The 18,314-nt window shown below is 37.7% G+C and overlaps 1 protein-coding gene across 11 annotated transcripts in view; it reads left to right on the top strand.

Annotated features, from left to right (window-relative positions):
- The window catches only part of TAFA5 (TAFA chemokine like family member 5), a 406,890-nt gene that overhangs the window by 156,208 nt on the left and 232,368 nt on the right, over positions 1–18,314 (top strand). The window lies entirely within an intron of this gene.

The raw sequence follows: 18,314 nt of genomic DNA, 5'->3' as shown, positions 1-18,314 counted from the left end.
GATAAACCTATTCCAGCATGGGCTCTCCATGGACCACAGCTCCTTCAGGGAATATCAACCTGCTGTGGTGTGGGTGTCCTCCATGGGCTACAGAGCAGATATCTGCTCCAACAGGGCCATCTGCCTTGGGTCCAGAGGGGCAACCTGTTTCACTGTGGTGGTTTCCAAGGGCTGCAAAGTAATCTCTGCTCTGCCTAGAGCATCTCATCCTTCTTTCCTGACCTGGGTGTCTGCAGAGCTGTTTCTCACACTTGTTTGCTCCTCCCTCTACACTGGTCTTTGGTGGGTTTGCCCTTGTTTACATACGTTTTCCCAGAGGTGCCACCATTTTTGCTGCTGGGCTCAGCCATGTCTTGCAATGGGTTGGTTGGAGCCACCTGGAACCATCTGTGTACAGCACAGGGCAGCCCCAGCCCCTCTTCACAGAGCCCGCCCAGCAGCCCCCGCTGCCACCACCGAGTGCAGTGGACCAGAATGGGTTTTGTCCAGTAGCTATGGTGATTCATCATCTTTCTTTCTCTTCTTTCCTGTGTTCCTGATGCATGTCTATAGTGAAAGTTGGGACAGTGCATTGCACGTGATGGGTGTTAATTCCTGAGCCACTGGAAATGACAGTTGGACTGTGGTTCAGCCGCCACAGTGATGGGAGCCTCATGTTACATATGAACACACATACAGTACAGTAAAGTTTTAATTTCGTTCTACAGTTTGTCAGCTAATAGTGTTGAAAGAAGTTATCCAGAAAGGCCTTGGAGATACATCCCTCTAAAGCGTAGTGCTACCTTGGAAGATGCTGAGTCTCTCTTGCTTGTCACACTGAAGTAACACTCTGCTGAAGACTAAGCACCCTGATTCATAAACAGTTTTCAGTTCTGCAGTCTCTGAAGAGAACTAATGAAATAAAATTTCAAGTTTCTTTTTTATTGAAATGCAAACCAAGCTTTGGCAGGAGGAAAAAAAACAGAAAAACCCAAGCCAACCAAACACAGAAACCTCCTCAGTCCTTGAAATATTAATTGACTTTTGATCAGTCAACTATTTCTGCTTTCTGTAAGATTTTTTTTATTTTATTTTCCTTATGTAGAAGGACATAAGGTTGACCCTTGAGGCAGATTGGGGCTGATAACAGCCTAACACATTTTGTTCAGTGGTGTTTTGAGCCTCTGTAAGTATGTTACATTTTTATTCAAATATATGAAAAGTTTTGGGGACTAGAATGAAAGTGAGTAAGCACTGCAGATTGAATCTGGTCATAAGGAAGTGATAAAATTTCATCCAGAATTGATTTAGCAGAATAGACTTTTATTTATTGGACTATTTGGAATGTTTAGGGCTGAAATTTTATGTACATTCTTGGTAATTTTATTCAGAAGTTGCTATCTAAGTCTCATGTAGCTGAAAAGATACCAATTCTGATTTTTTTAACAGAGTGAGTAATATGTACTGCTAGTTTGTCTACAGAATTGAGACAGAATTGAGGAGCATTTGTAGGAAAAAAAATACATTTTTTCTAATCAGTTTTCAATAGTAAACTTTTTTTCCCACATTTCTCAAGACCCTGAACCTCAGGGCAGGGATTTGGAGAATGAAGTCCCTTCCATTATAGAAGATGATCATGCTTGACACCACCTTCAACAACTGGTTTTGGTCTGAGACCAGCTTAACCATAAAGTAGTCGATGGGACCCAGAATCCCGAGAGAACTAGCTGATGTGGTTGCCAAGCCTCTCTCAGTCACATTTCAAAAGTCATGGCACTCAGACAAAGTCCTCGGTAACTGGAAAAAGGGAAACATCCACCCATTGTCAAAAAAAAAAAAAAAATTAGTACTCTGGGAACTACTCACCGGTGTTTTACCGCAAGGTTGCTAAGCACAAAGTGCGATAAACATAAAAGCCCAAACTCCCACACATTCTGTGAAATCCAGTTTTACTTAACTTATTACACAGATAATTAATAGTGGTTAACAACAAGTTAACAATTACAGCTTTAAAGGCAATGTGTTTAATCATTACTACAGGAGAATAAGTATAGTGAGTAAGAAAGCTACATCACCAGTTGTCCTATAATCATTATCGAGATCCACAGTCGCCGCGGGAGCCCTATCTGCAGTGAAGATCTGGAGAGCCTGTCCCGGACCACTGGGTGTTCCTACGCAGTGCAGCCACTTGTAGGTGAGGTCTCTAAAGATCATAACAGAAGGATCCAGCTTTTATAGCATGGAATAAGCAACTTATATAATTCTAAAAATGTGGAGTTTCTGGCCCCAGTTACTCAGTGCCCCATCCTGAGGCACAGCCAAGGTCCCAAGAGAAGAGATAAGGGCGCAGCTGGATATCTCTTAACTTTAAACTAAGGGGCTGTTGAGGTGCAGCACTCATGCACAGCTCTCCTCTTTTCACATCATGCTCATGCTGAATGGTCAGTCAGGGTGCTGATGGTCTTTTTCTCATCCTTTATATAGAATCATGGAATAGTTTGGGTTGGAAGGGACATTAAAGATCATCTAGTTCCAAACCCCCTGCCATGGGCAAGGACACGTCCCACCAGATGAGGCTGCCCAAGGCCCCGTCCACACTATGCATAGCAGTGCAATACAAATCATCCATGGGTCACCTATATTGGTTTAGGCCTGTGGATCAGGCCCTGTGACTTCAAGCAATTATCGTCACTCTCTATGCCTAGTAAGATCATGGAGCAGGTCCTCCTGGAAGACATACTGGAACCTCTGGAAGACAGGGAGGTGATCAGAGACAGCCAACATGGCTTGACCAAGGACAAATGATGTCTGACTAACCTAGTGGTCTTCTACAATGTGGCGACTGCATCAGTGGACAAGGGAGGATGCCACCTGCTGAGATTTTGCAGAACCCCCACAACAGTCTTCCTGCCAAATTGGAGAGATTTGAGTCTGTCAGTTGGACTGTTTGATAGATAATGAACTGTCTGAATGGCTATATCCAAAGAGTTACAGTCAGCGTCTCATTGTCCAAGTAGAAAACAGTAACAAGTGGTGTCCTTTGAGAGTCTGTACTGGGAGCAGTACTGCTTTATGTCTTTAGACATAGACAATAGGACAGAGTGCACCCACAGCAGGCTTGCAGATGACACCAAGTTAACTGATGCAGCTGGTTTGCTTGAGGGAAAGGATGCCATCCAGAGGCACCTTGTGAGGCTTGAGGAGTGGGCCCATGCAAATCCCAGAAAGTTCAACAAGGCCAAATGCAAGGTCTTGTGGCTGGGTTGAGGCAACCCCAAGTATCAATACAGGCTGCGGTATTAATGGATTGATAGCAGTCCTGTGGAGGACTTGGAGATGGGTGCAAAACTGGACATAAGCCAGCAGTGTGCACTCATAGCCCTGAAAGGTAGTCGTATCGTGGACTTCATCAAAATAAGCATGAACAGCAAGTCAAGGGAGGTGATTCTGCTCCACTGCTCTGCTCTGGTGAGTCCTCATCCGGAGTACAGTGTCCATCACTGGAGCCTTCGGCACAAGGAGGGCATAGACCTGTTGGAGCACGTCCAGAGTTAGCCACAAAAATTGTCAGGGAGTTGTAACACTTGCCTGTGAAGAAAGGAGAGAGTTGGGGATGTTCGACCTACAGAAAAGAAGGCTCTAAGGAGACCTTATTGTGGCCTTTACTTAAAAATGGTTTATAAGAAATGTGGAGAGAGTTACCAGGGCGTGTTGTGATAGGACAAGAGGTAACAGTTTTAAACTGAATGAGGGTAGATTTAGATTGGACATAAGGAGGAAATTCTTTTTGATAAGGGTGATGAGACACGGGAGCAGGTTGCCCACAGAGGTTGTGGATGACTCCTTCCTGAAAGTGTTCAAGGCTAAGTTGAGTGGGGCTTTGAACAGCCTATTCTAGTAGATGTCCTTGCTCATGACAGTGGGTTTGGACTAGATGATCATCAGAGGATTCTTCCATCCTGAACCATTCTATGACTCCATGATTCCAATATTCCACTACCACTTCTTTTATAACTATAGCTGATCTACTGACAAGCTATTTTAGTACTTAAATATTACTGTGGTAGATATGAACGATACAGTAATAGAATGCCATTGAGAGTGAGTGTAAATTGGAAGACTCAGTAAACATTCTTTCTCTATATATTATTTTTTTCATAGTGGTATGCAATTTGGCCTATTTTTTTCCAGTATTCCAATTCAGTGGCATAATATTGAAAAAATACATTTTTCTTAGTTTATTTTTCTCTAGTCAGTTATCAATAATTTTTTTCTTATTTACCTATTTTGCTAACCATGGTGAGGGAATAATGCATTAATTGTTGTAAATAAGTTGTAATGATATAGCAATTTATTCCTTAGTGTAATAATTTCAGTAGGAAGTGTTCTGATGCTTTCCTAAGTCAAAATGGTCTTCCAGATTAAACCTTTATTTCAAGATGCTATGAGTGTTCTTTCGTCCTCACCTCTGCAAGCTCATTAGAAGACTAAAATGAAATGTCAATGAGACGGAGTTGTAAATAAGCGTGTCTCTTTAAAAGGAAGATGTAGATGGCTTACACTGAAAGAATACATACAAGGTATCTTTTGTGCCTGCAAAATAATGTAGAAAATAAATGCAGTAATATAGGTGATGCCATTGGGGAAAAAAAGGAGGAAGCAATTAATCCTAGTCTTCTACCTAGGTGATCCTGTAGTCTCTCCCTCTTTCTTTTCCCTTAGTACCCTTCAGCATAGAAGGCATTTTTTTAACTGAGCAATGTTTTGAAAATGGTGGCTCAGAGAAAAAGGATTATCTCCATATATATGTGTGATATATATATGTGATATATATATGACGTGACATATATATATCACGACAACCCAAATTTGCAGGTAGCTTGGTATCTGTGCACATCCTACAACATACAGATTTCAGCTAAGAAATTGAACAAATCTACTCTTATTGTTACCTATTTAGCAACAGAATGAAAACAGCTTGCTTCTAATATGAAGTTTAATTAAAGACTAGTTGCTTGGATTGGTTTCTGTAAAATGCAAAGCCGTGTTCCTATCAAATATAAACCACTTCTTTCTTCCTTTCTGTTCCACGTCAGCTCTAGAAACCAACAAAAACATCTTTACTTTAAGAAATATACAGATGTGTTAAAAAGAAATTGAGGAAGTTATTACTGAAGTTTGGAATTATAATGAAAGTTCAAACACAATTTTAATTATAATAGCTCTTTGACATTTTATTCCACTTGTTTGCTTTGTTTATATGTATGACTAATGTAGTGTTTAAATAATAATTAAAAAAATGAAGAGTGAAAAATTGCTTTGTACTACTCAGAAATCTAGACTGGTTGATCTTTGCTTAAAATATATTGATAAAGAGGTATGTTCATTATTCATGTTCCAGTAAGACTTAGTGACTTTGAAAATTGAGTAACCATGGAAACACAACTGGGTAACATAAGGGAGAAAGTGCAAGGGTAAATTTACATTTAGTCTTCTAATAAAAACTTATTATGTGGATTCTGTTTTTACAGTATAATTGACCTCAGTTTTTTAACTGATTTAAATGTGTGCAAGTATATTTTTTATATATATATGCATACACATTACATATATGAAACATGCTTAATTGAAATAAAATAGATATTTGATTTACTTTTGTTACAGCATTTTTTTTCTGATTTTTTTTAATTCAGTAAATTCTAGCTAGAACACTTGCCAGCTTCTTCCCCTTAGTTGTTTTTTTTTAAATAGAACTTTTTTTTCCTAAGTGACGGTTTGAGAACTCTTCCAGAGTTATAAATTAATTTTAAAAGACAAATTTATAAAGCATTATGTGATAGAATACTCTAGTAGTTAAAGCATTAGGAGGATCACAGATGGATTATTGAACAAAAGTGTAATAAAAATGTTTCAAATATAAGGTAAAGTCAGTTTCTTGTTACTGTATAAAGCATATGTTGTTTTTAATGTGATAAAAAGCAGGACTCATAGGGGTTTGCGTAGTAATTGGCACACATTTCAGTGTCTGTCTTTTATGTTGCTTGTGGCTCTGGACTGAAAATATGTATTTGCTTTTTTAGAAGAGTATGCCCCAGGTATTTCTGGACTATGCTATTCATATAATGACCTCCTGGGTAATGTTTTCTCTTTTGTATGTCGTTGCGAACCTAACCTAATATCTCTTCTTAGCATTTTTAACCCACATGAAGCTATATCTCCTTTTATGGCAGAAAACGTGTTGAGTTCTGTGGGGTTAATAGCAGCAATTTTTAAAATTATTATTGCTTTCTCTCAATATCCAAAAACCCCTAAGATCAAATATGTTAAGCAGTAAGGGCAAAAGGAAGATTTTGAGCTTCTGTACTTTAAACTTTTGATATCTGTAATTTGTGACTTTCTTTGGTATGGAAGTCTTTCTGTCTAAATTTAGCGTTCATTGGGAAGGTCTTTCTGCAATCTTTTTTTTTTTTTTTCCCCCCCACATTTCCCACACTTGTCTTTTCCTGTCACGTAGAGGAAATGAAACAGGAAGCTAAGTCCAAAAATGTATTCTCTTGGTTCTGGTGCAACCTCTAAAATGCGTCAGATGTCAAACTATGCCCACTGTGAGCAATTCATGAAGTAATTGCCTCAGCATTTTGATCACAGTCAGGCTTTTATTATAAAGTAGCTGGCACAGAAAGACACCTTTAGAAGTGTGAAAACAAGCAACACAATGAAGTAAAAATGATAAAATTGAGCACAGCTCTGGCACATTGCAGCTGCTGTCCCTGGCAGTAACTGCTGCCTTCAACAATAGTCTGTGACTGCCAGGAAAACCCTACTCACTACGGGGGAGTAACTTCTGTTGGTTAAATTTCATTTTAATATCAAAGAAGAGTTCAAGCCAGAATCCCATGAGTGCAAAACTTTGAACTTTGACAGTTTGTGTGTATCCATAAACTGGTCTTATGAAGCCCCCTTGTTTTTAAGATTTACCTAGAAAAAGACTTCATCTCATCTGGCTCTGTAAGTAATTTTCTCCTTGTTCTAAATGAACGCTAGTGACAGAGCTTTCCAATCAAAATAATATGTTCAGATCTTTAACGAAGAAAAAAAAGAAATAAAAAAAGACTGAAGTGGACATGAAAATTATTTGTACTGTAGAAAGTGAAATTGCTTCTTCCTTCCCTGAAGTTTGTTTGGAAGCATAATTTTCAGAGGAAAAGTCTATGGTATAGCAATACAAAAGCACAGGTTCTGTCTCCATTTCCCATAATTTTGCTATTAAGGGTTTGTATACTTGTATTTGCTACTGCCTTCATCTCACTGAAGGTTGAATTAAAGTCCATTAGATGTCTCATGTCTTTGTAATAGTCCAAAGTTCTGCAACCCAGCATAAACAGATTTGGTAGCTCTTTGTGTAGCACTTATAAGCTGACTCGTGTTTTGTAGTATACAGGGGAGGCGTATAGGCTGATAAACTCTAGCTCTAACCTGCCTGCTGGCATAAAACAACTAAGTATCCTCATTTGGACTTTGTAGTTTCTATGGACCAAATTATCCATTGCCTGCCACCTCTATGTTCATTTATAGCTCAGTGAACAGGTATATACTACTACCATCATTGAAAGTGAATTAATCCCTGGCATGCTTATATGCAAAGACTACAAAAAAAAAAAAAAAAAAAAAAAAAAGGAGATAATGGAGTATCAAGCAATTGATATTTGTGATTTCAGACGCACGGTGCTGCAGGGAGTCCAGAGTTAAGATCGATGAGTATCACACCTAGAAGGAGAAATAACATTTCTGATTTTATTTTCGTCTTCTAATGAGCTTGCAGAGGTGAGGACCAAAGAACACTCATAGCATCTTGCAATAAAGGTTTAATCTGGAAGATCATTTTGACTCAGGAAAGCATCAGAACACTTCCTACTGAAATTATTACACTAAGGAATAAATTGCTATATCATTACAACTCTAGAAATAAGACATATTTAAGACACTGTAGCTATATGGACCTGAATACAGTAAAGAAGACACTAATTTAGATATCTTCACATTTTTACTTAGGCTGAGCCAGGAATTCTTCTTTGCTGTGTTTTTATTCTCCAGCCAGACTAATTTAACCCAAATGTGTTCTTCCTTCTAAGCAGCTGTCAAGACAGAAACACCCAATAATTGTATCTCTGTTAATTTCCTCAGCTTTGTAAACATTATTTTATATATTTTAATTATTTGCATTCATTTTTTGAAACTTGTGTTACTTACATTTTCAGATTATTATTTTAAATTGGTTTTATTTCTTTTTTTCTTCTATATTACCATCTTAGAACTACCGTGACACGTATTTTGAGAAAATAAGTGCCATTATATTTTTTCCAATTTCCTTCTTTTTTAAATGTGTTTCCTGGAAACACAATGAAAAGATGCCATCATATAGTGTTCATTATTAACTGCTTCTTCGTATTACCTGCTAAAGTCAATGAGACGAAAAACATTCTAGCTTTCTGTCATAATAGAGTTTTTTTTTAAATACCTGTTACAGTCAAAAGAGAATGTACCACATATAAAGATAAAAGAACTTGTGCTTAGTCTGATTGATATCTTCACATGCATGTTTGTATCTAAATAATCCGGTTACAAAACCACACGTATTATCTCTTTACTAAGATCCTTAAAATGATCATAGCTGTGTTTTTTTTAAAAAAACCCAAACACCTATTGTCTTTTCTGTGGTGTTGTGCTCACCCTTCCAGGCTCGTTTTGGGTCCTCAGCTTGAGGCTTCTCCTAGCCTGCTGCCGGTCCAGTGGCACAAGCACTATCCTGAGGTCTTTGCTGGACAGGGTGATGTTCACAGTGGGTGTCTCCTCCTCTGCCCTGGGACCTGCTTGTTTTATTTTGGTTTTTGGGGTGGGTTGTTTTTTTTGTTTTTGGTGGGGTTTTTTTGTTTGTTTTTTTTACTAGGAATGGCAGAAGCTGTTGTTACTGGGCTACAATTTATTTTTAAAAGGGGTTTTGGATAGAGTCAGCCATATGGATTTTGGTGAGCATGGATCTACATCTGCAAGTAAAAAAGCTGTTCCACTGGTTCAGAGAGCCAGGCCTGTACTCCAAGTAATTTTTTTTATTTTTTATTCCATTTTGTGGCATGGTCTGTCTTACCATTCTCTCCAGATATGAGTTCTTTACCCTGGAATTAGTTGAATATATTTAACTTATGACAGCAGCTTATTACCTGTAGAACTCGGGTGTAAGAGTTTCCTATAAGCACTCTCTGCAGCATAAGAAAAATGAAATAGAAACTGGGAGCTGCAAGGAATACTGAAATCCTTCTCAAAGGTGCATGGCAAGTGGGAACAGCAGTGTGTGGGTGGCTGACAGGACGTGAATTTAGGTACGCAAAAGGGAGGAACCAAGGTCAGTGATACGGGTGTAGGATGAAAGAAGGTGGAGAGCGATGCAGCACTGCTGAAGCAATGAAGTGCATAAGTACTTTGTTTGGGTGAGGTGAGGTGCAGGCTGTTGTTACTGAATTAGTGTGTGCACGCACTCACGCATGCATTGATGCAGGGAATCTGCAACAGAGCTGATGGGAAGAAGTTCTCGTGCTGTTTCCAGATGTGTGGTAATGGAAAGTGCGCTCATTAAAAGCTGTAGCTTCAGTTGCTGCAGCACAGCTTGCCCGCCCCGTGATGCCCTATGAGCTTCCTTCCCTAAGATCCACATTTTTTTTTTCTTTTATTGCTTAGTCATAGGATAGCTTCATTTAATAGCCCTAATAGAGGATGGAAAAGAGTCAGGACAGTAACGGGAAATGAATGTTATTTCTCTGAACTTAACGGTGAACAGTGGGTCAGGGGAGTCTCCTGTGGAGCAGCCAGAGATACATGCATGTTAGAACGCATTAAAATTTGATTTTCCAACCTAAGTTATTGTATATACATAATGGTAGAGAAGATGACTGAAGCTAAAACATCAGGAGATAGACTAACCTTTCTCTTAGAATAATTTTATCTACTGTAAATGAAAAGTGTCATGAGTTGGGGATCAGTCTTTTGGGAGAGTAGAGGGCAATATATGACTTTTTGGGGGGGTTCTTGAAATAGCAATATTATTTTTCCTTACGTATAGTATTCTGAAATACTTCTCCAGGTTCAGGAAAAATAATTCTCATTAGCCCTTAAGACTCTTGCTATGGCTTGCGCTATGATTGTATCTCAAGAGGTAACTAGAACAGGATATGCAACGTTAAAAAAAAAATATTTGATTGTAGTTTTCTGCAAAGAAGAAATCACTATGTAAAAATATATATCCTTAATGGACTAACCAATAGCTTGAAGCTGATTTTCAAACAACTGCATATCTTCTTTGAACCCTACTGTTTTCCCCAATTTTTCAGTGTTTATGTAGATCCTACCTCCTATTTGTAAAGAGGTAGTTTTGATTTGAAGTTTTGTTTCAAAATGGGAATAATATTGAAATCTCAGAAATTTAAAAAACTAGGAAGTCTCTCCCTAAATGAACTTTAGTTCTACACTAGGCAATAGTCTGAGTTTCCAAGGGTAAATTAGTATGTCAAAACAGTCTTCTGGAAGTACTCTGTTGTGGTCTCTGCAACCAGACAGAAATTTTATTTTACCAGTTAGACTCTGTACACATTTTTTTTTTTTTCTTTCATCTTTCTTTCTTTGTCCAGTCAAGAGAGCTAGGAAAAATTAACAGAATCCCAGACTGGGTCTGATAGAGAGGTGTAGCGTATCTCCATTACCCTCAGAAGCAACAGCTTCAAAACGTGGAAATGGCAGCTTTTGTTTGCTGCACTACACTGCAGTGCAAACTCCTTTCCCAGAAAGTGCAGCTGATCACTGCACTCTGCTCAGTGTGTGGTAGCAGTGGAAAAATTCATGTGTTTGTGTAGGTATAAACATGTCGGCCTATAATGTCAATTTCCAGTTCTAAAGGCAATAGAGGGGGCTTTACTGCTCATTTATTATCAAATGCTGATTTATGGAGAAGTATTAAGAATTAATGATCTATCAAATGTATCACCTGACTTCCCTAGAAAACTGTTTGGTACTTTACTTACTGCTTCTTCAAACTGATTTTTTCTGTATTGATATATTTTTATGTATAAACTGCTTTACGGCTCCCCAAGGTAGAAACAATTTTTTGCTTCTTGTGAAATGCTTGAACTGTTAATTCTAGAACTGTTTCAATTGGTGATTACAGAATGCACTATTTATAGTAATTTTGAATAGTTTAACATAGAAACTTTTGAACTGTCTTCTTCAATTTAGCAAATAAATTACCTTTTGGAAGAAGTGTTTGAAGGTGACTGCCAATCTTTAGTATAGATGAACTGTTCTTAAGCAATTAATTCCACTGTTGATTGAGTAAACTTATGTTTTACTGGGAATATGAGCTGAGGTGTTTGGAATCCATTTGGTTTCTGCACAGTAAAACTGACAGAATGTATATGCATCTATTTTCAATACTGCCAAGCTTCAGTTATGCACCTATAAATGAATTTTCTCAGCAGGTCTTTTATGCCAGAAGAGGTGGATTGTATTACTGTGTTTGCATATCTAGTGGCACAGTTATGGGCACATAATAAAAAAAGAATTTTCTGCTGTAGGTGTTGTTGTTAGTGCCAGTCTTAAGAAAACACTTGGAAAAGTGGAGAAGAAGGATGATATCAGATGATGAAGAGGGTTGAGATTTCATCCTGCCACATTCATTGTGTGAGACTGAACAAGGCACAGTGTCTTCTTCAACCGCTTGTAAAGCAGTACAAACTATAGTTGCCTTGTAGAGGTTTAGTAAAGATAAACAAATCATATTTGAATGGTGTTTTGGGAGATTTGAACCAAAGATGCTATCAGGTACTGTAAGTGTTGTGTAGGATTTAAAGTGAATGTATGTTTATTGTGATATACTGCACTCACTGGGAAGACAGCTTTCTGGGTTTTTTTATGAGAATTCTTTTGGTATTGGATCTACATATCTGTTCTCCATCCTTGCCCTGTGCAGTTAAAAAAATCTTTTACTATAGCCTTTTATTTAGCCAAATTTCTTTCTCCAGTTGTTACGCTTCCACTTTTTCTTGCTGGCCTTCCTGGATCAACATTCTCTTTCTTAGAGATGTTGTGGTTGACAGCTGTCCCTCGAAAATTATCTCCTTCTGTCCTTATCTCCTCTTTTATCCCTCCACTGCCTGCATCTGTACAGATATGAAAGAAATGGAAGGCTGTGCAAAATTATCACATACTTTTTTTTTTTTTTTAATTAGTTTTTCTTTGTTAGGAGAAGCATATCTGGATCAATTGGTTTATTTTTATTTTTTTTTCAGAAATTTTATACTACATATGTATCGTATTTTGAAACTGTATGTTCCATGAACTCAACCATGATCAAAAAATTAATTCAATTTAGAAAACTGTATATTCCATTTGATCTACTACTATAATTAGATACAATAATCTACTACTATAATTAGATACAATAAAAAGATTCTTTGGAATAGAAAGCATTTTTATAGTTTGTGGATAGCTTAGAGATGGGAAGAGTACTAAGCACTTAGTGTCAGATTGAAAATGAGATTGATCAATTGGAGGAATGCTTTAAATGCAGTAAAATGAAGTTTAATAAAGGCAAATGCTAACTATTACAACTTAGAAATGAGGAATCAAATGCTTATACTCAAAATGGGTAAGCAACAAATATATCTCTGTGGTAGAAAAGGCCAGAAACTGAGATTAATTAATGATGTGATTTTTTTGCATAAAACAGGGCAGATAGTCCTGGGACAGGCAGACAGGAATGTCATCTGTAGCACGTGGGAGTTGCTATGGAACTTTCTTCAGTGGGTGGGTTGTCACGGAAGCATTTTGCCTGGTTTAGGGCATTGGGCTTAAAGAAAGAAGTAGATGAATTGGATGGTATCCAGAGAAGACAAACAATAGCCAGCACTAGATATTATAAGGGCAAAAGAAGGTTTGTTAGTACTGAATAGAAAAGAGGTATATATGTCAACAATATTGCAAAAAAAAAATCCCTTCTAATGTATGAAAGATTATTAGGATGGTTCTGTTTCCCCAAATCATAGCAAACAGAACAAAAATAATCAGCATATTTTATAACACTAAGCATTTGGGACAAGAAAGCTCTTTATCTATGACACTGCTAAATACTTGAAGAAACTGTAGGGCATCTCGGCCTATGGAGGTTTCAAATGCGTGAGGCAAATCTGTATCAAGAATATTATAAGACTATGGTGTCCTCCCCCGGAGTAAGTGGGATGGATGAGATGAGGCCTTTACTTTTCACAGTATGATTTTTTTATTATTTTTATCTCTTCTCACCTAATTAAACCAGTATGTGTTTGTGAGGTGTGATAATGTAAGCTTTGAAAATATTTTATTGATTATGTAAGGCAAGGATTTTATGAAGATGTATATATACGTATGCATGTAAAATGCATAAATATGCATTTATATGTGTACATTTTAATGTGCAAATATGTATGTATAAGTCTTCATTATATATGTCTGGATAGATGTGTGGATGTGTGTGTGTGTGTGAGAGTGATGTTGGAAAAATAAAGCAGTTCCTGGGTACGAAACCATTTCTTCAAAGCTGAAATAAAGCACTACATGTTGAAACAGTTGTTCTGTTTAATTTAATTGTGTTCATTTAATGTACAGTTTGAGAAACAATGGTAGGGTTTTTTTTTACCTGTGGGACAGTAGAAGCTGCTAGCAAGGCTGGAACTATTCAAGTTGTTAGCTCTGTGGGATGAAAAGAGACAGATAATTATTACCTGTGGAACATGGAGGAGTTATCTGGGGAGAAATGTGAGAGAAATAATAATGTGTCACTGTTACGTCTATGATTTTTAGTTTCTGGCAAAGCTATAAGTTTTAGTTCCCAAGCTTGTCTTTTGGAGATATTCGGTAAGTGTCTGCTGAGAAAGATGTTGAGTGATTTGAAATGTAATAAATGTTTTGTGGAAACTGTTCTTCCATTAACTGCATGTGCTGTCTTTTACTGTTTTCATATATGAGTTCATGCTGTTATTGGGAGGTCTGTTCACTTTGACCTACGTAGTTTTATAACGGCATTTGGTGCCCCGTGTGTGTGAGCTTGCATGGGATTCGTGTATTTGATGGCTCTGTTAGGTTAGGTGTTTATTGTAGTTGTGAAGAGGCACATTTTATGTTTTTCATTCCAGTGAGGATTTGTTTGCTGCTGTGTATGTTGGTGATGAGTTCTGCCAAGGTGGAGGGTTGTTTTAAAGTTAGACATGTGTGAGAATGTTTGGTTTCCTGATTACCTCTTCAGCTTCAGTGAGACTTATGCACTGAGGTCATACTTCCCATTTTTGAAAATTTGACCTTAGATTCATAGGTGTGAAGTCTTTAAATCAAGTTTAGTTGTTATTGATAGTAGTAATAATGTGTAGTGATTATCCTAGGAGTTTATTAACAGTTCAAGCCTTCTCATCTTCAGAAAAAATGTAACAGTTTTTGGCAGTTGGAAACATTAGTTTTTACACATTTTTCAATACAGCAAAAATAAAAGGAATCTCAGGCTAAAGGCATATATAAGAATTAGGATTTCTAATTAATTATTTCAAGACGTAGCTATTACTTATTGCATAAGGTCTTTTATTCGTAGATTAGCAACCTTCAGTTTGAGAAACACAGAAGTTGTTATTGTTGCTGTTCTCATCCTAATAAATGGAAAGGACATTCTGGGAATGACCTATTTGGGCCTTATTGGACTGCCTGATGGAAAACCACTTTGAAACAAAAGAAGGACTTCACTGCCAAGCCCAGTAATAGCAGCCATCACCATGTATAAAAAGTGAGCTCTGCTTTACCTGCACAGTAACCTTTTTCTTTTTCTGAAAAGAGGTTATCCCTTGGAGTAAGCAGACAATATTTAGTAGTAGAGAATACTGCTTTTAAAATATTAGAAAGGCCATATACAAATATGATCATCCTGTAGTAGCTTACTGTATGAACATTTGAAAATCATTATCAGTTGTGAGAAGAAAGTGTGTAGCTGCATTACTGGCAGCATGTCTGGAAATGAAGTATGGAAAGAAAAAGGAAAGGTAGTTGCTGTATGCTCTTTGCAAGAGGAAGGGCTACCAACATGAGTTTTCAGTGCTACAGCAGTTCAGCTGTCAGTCAAAGGGAAAGACCCCTTTGGGTCTTGATGGACTGCCTGAGAGAAAACCACTTTGAGACAGAAGTACTTCACGTTTGAGCCCAGTAATAGCAGCCATTGCCACATACAAAAAGTGAGCTCTGCTTTACCTGAGCAGGATTCGTCTTTCTGAAAAGGGGGTGTCCATTGAAGTGAGCAAACAATCTATAGTCGTAGACATTTTCTGTAGGAATTCAGGCTGAATCATTTGTATTGCTCTAAATCAAAGGAAAGCCTATATAACACAGGCTGTATTGAAGTATAAGATGAATAAGATTAGGGAAGCATATAGGCTTTTTGTTATTTTAAACTAATTTTCTATAATGCTTTTTTCGATTTGCTGAAAAAAGGCTTCTAGAGCCACTTGCTGACTGATTTTAAGAAGGTTATTTGTCTATGTCACGGCCACCTGCAGGAGAGAAGGGTTTGCACTTAAGCCTTCATGGCAATACGTGCTTTGATGGACAAGCTAAAGTAAATGCAGCTGCAGCCTTGTAAAATGTTATAGCTCTCAGGTATTAACAGGGTTCTTTTGGAAGTTACTGTTCATTGCGGCAGAGCTGGCGGTGCAGAACATGCACTAATCACACCAGTGCTGTATTTCAACTGTGGCAGCATTTACCCGGCATTTTAGCTTAAACCTTCAAACTGAAGGCAGGTTTGCATTAAGGCGTGTTGTGATCTAGAAGGGTGGGAATGTCCCCACATGTTCTGCCCCTCTGAGTCTGCTGTGTCAGAGGTACTTGCTCGCAGAGCAGGCTGGGTGCAATTCTGTACTATCACAACAAAAATTCCAAGTGTTTTAGTGTGAGAACCGTAAAAAATGGTTTAAGAGCAAGCAAAGCAGTTACCTGTCTGCACTGCCACATGCAATTTAAATATTGAGGCTAAGCACATTTTAGATACAAGCTACCAAAAATCTTGTTGGAATTAAGGAGCTTCTCTAGGCATGCAGAAGTAATTAAAGGTTCAAAATTAGGACTTAACATGTTGTTTAGCTAACCTTCTGCACAAGGTTGCCTATACCACAGAATAGGCTGTTGGGACTGGGTATTTCAGTGTCTTTGGCCCAGGTACTGTTGGATGTGTACAGATGGCATGGGAAATGCAGCTGTGCAGCTGCCATATTTACCTCTGCAAATTACAGATTTGAAAAAAAAAATATAAATGGAGAAACAAGGGAACAGGGAAACAGGCAGCCTTAAAATCCTGTCACAAAGAGTGAAAATAGGAATGCATTGCTTGACAGTTAACAGCTTCAGTGGTAGATTAATCTGCAGTTATGTGATCATCACTCTTCTATAAGTTTTCGTTTCTGAGAAGGAATTTTTAAGTATCATATTCATATATAGCATCGTGCATACACATTAAAAATTTTCATGAATTTCATAGGTAGAGAGTTGTGGAGAGTTTGTGCTTCTGCCCTTTGTAGGTAGGCATGATGTAAATCTGTTCATCCTGTGCAGATGGCAACTACATTTTTTTATCATAAAATTTATGAAATAAATGAAGGAAGACTGGCTGGCTTAGCCTGCACTGTGCCATGACTCATAGGAATCTTCCCATTTGCCTCAGTGAATGTCTGTAGGGAGACGATGCTGGCTGCATCTTTTAAATTACAGAGCCAAGTATTGGAAGAGAGGATCTTTTCTATAGCTGCTCATGCCTGTGAGTCTCTAGAGAGAGGTGTTTAAAAAACAAAACAAAACAAAAAATACTGGCAGCATAAAATATTGGAATTCAGAAAGGAGATTGCCTAGTGTTCAGTTGATAATAACTGCCATCAGTTTTGGATGTTCACAGGATTAAGTTCTGTGTCTCTACAATTAAAAAGAAAATAAGAAAAATGCATCACAGAACATTAGCATAATTGTTGTAATGCAAAGGCTTTGCATGCGGTCTATTAGTATTTTCCTAGCCATCCGACTTGTGATAATTAGCAAAGGAGCAATTTCTACATGATTTATTAGATAAGCGCTGCATTTCAAAACCCATATTAGCTGAAACAAGGCCAGAGGTTCTACAGCTCATGAAAGGAAACAGAAATTCCTTGAATTTTCTGTCATTTGAGGACATGAGTGAAAGCAGTCATAAATGAAAGATGATTTGAGAGATACAGGAAAATACAACTGATGATGGTTCTGATACAGATGAGATATTAAGTAGCCTCTCAAATCTTGTACTCAAACTGTTTTAAATCAGCTGGTATAAGTACTGGTAAAAATATAGTCACATCAGGAGGGAGCTTGGCATTCATTTGTCACAAAAAAGTTTACCTGAACCTGAAAGCTTTGAAGCCTGAACTGGATTCCCCTTTGCCCTAGCTGTCATACTGTGGTTTTGAGTTAGGTAATACTGGTAATAATGATTTTGTTTACAGGACCTGTAATGCCCCAGGGACTAATATAGCTGGATGCTGGAATGCCCAACATAAATGAAGGCGCAGACAGTACTAGTCTGAAAATACACTCCCCAGTGGATCATTTTCCAAACGGCGAATTTGGGATGTGTTTTAGGCCTGTCCAGAAAATGTCTATTGGTATGATAACATTGTCACGTTGTGCTTCTTTGGCCGCAGTCCCTCTATATAGACAGATGAAGATCACTGTATGTGAGCATTTTGATAAATTTATTTTTTTCTGTCATTTTACTGATGTCTGACATATCTTTATTTACATTACCAAACCAAACATTATGATCCAGTTGGGCCAGAGAGACTGTAAATATAGAGAAAAAAAATCATCATGCTTTGTTAGCTTGGTTACACCACCACAGTGTCATTAAATCTCTTTCTGACTGGAGATGATTCCTATTCAGCTGTCATGCAACACAGTCAGAATGAGTTCAGTGCTTGTCTACTTCTTTGCAGATATTCAGATTGCTGAAAAAGAAAGGGAAGTGGAGAAGGAGGAGAAGGTAAATATGCCTAAGGTTCCACACTGGATTACTGGTTTAGCTATTGTATTAGTTTAGTCTTTTCTCAGTGGTGCCACGTTGTCTTCTATTGTTTTTTAACTCTCCTGACCTTTACACAAAACTCAGTCCCTTCAATTCCTTCATTATTTTAATAGCTGTTCTCTGAATTGATTCCAATTTCTCTCCATCTTCTTCTTTTTATTAAGTTCAGGTACCAAAACTG

This window comes from Cuculus canorus, chromosome 1 (assembly GCF_017976375.1).
Source record: "Cuculus canorus isolate bCucCan1 chromosome 1, bCucCan1.pri, whole genome shotgun sequence".
NCBI lineage: Eukaryota > Metazoa > Chordata > Aves > Cuculiformes > Cuculidae > Cuculus > Cuculus canorus.
This window is presented reverse-complemented; position numbering and strand designations above follow the sequence as displayed.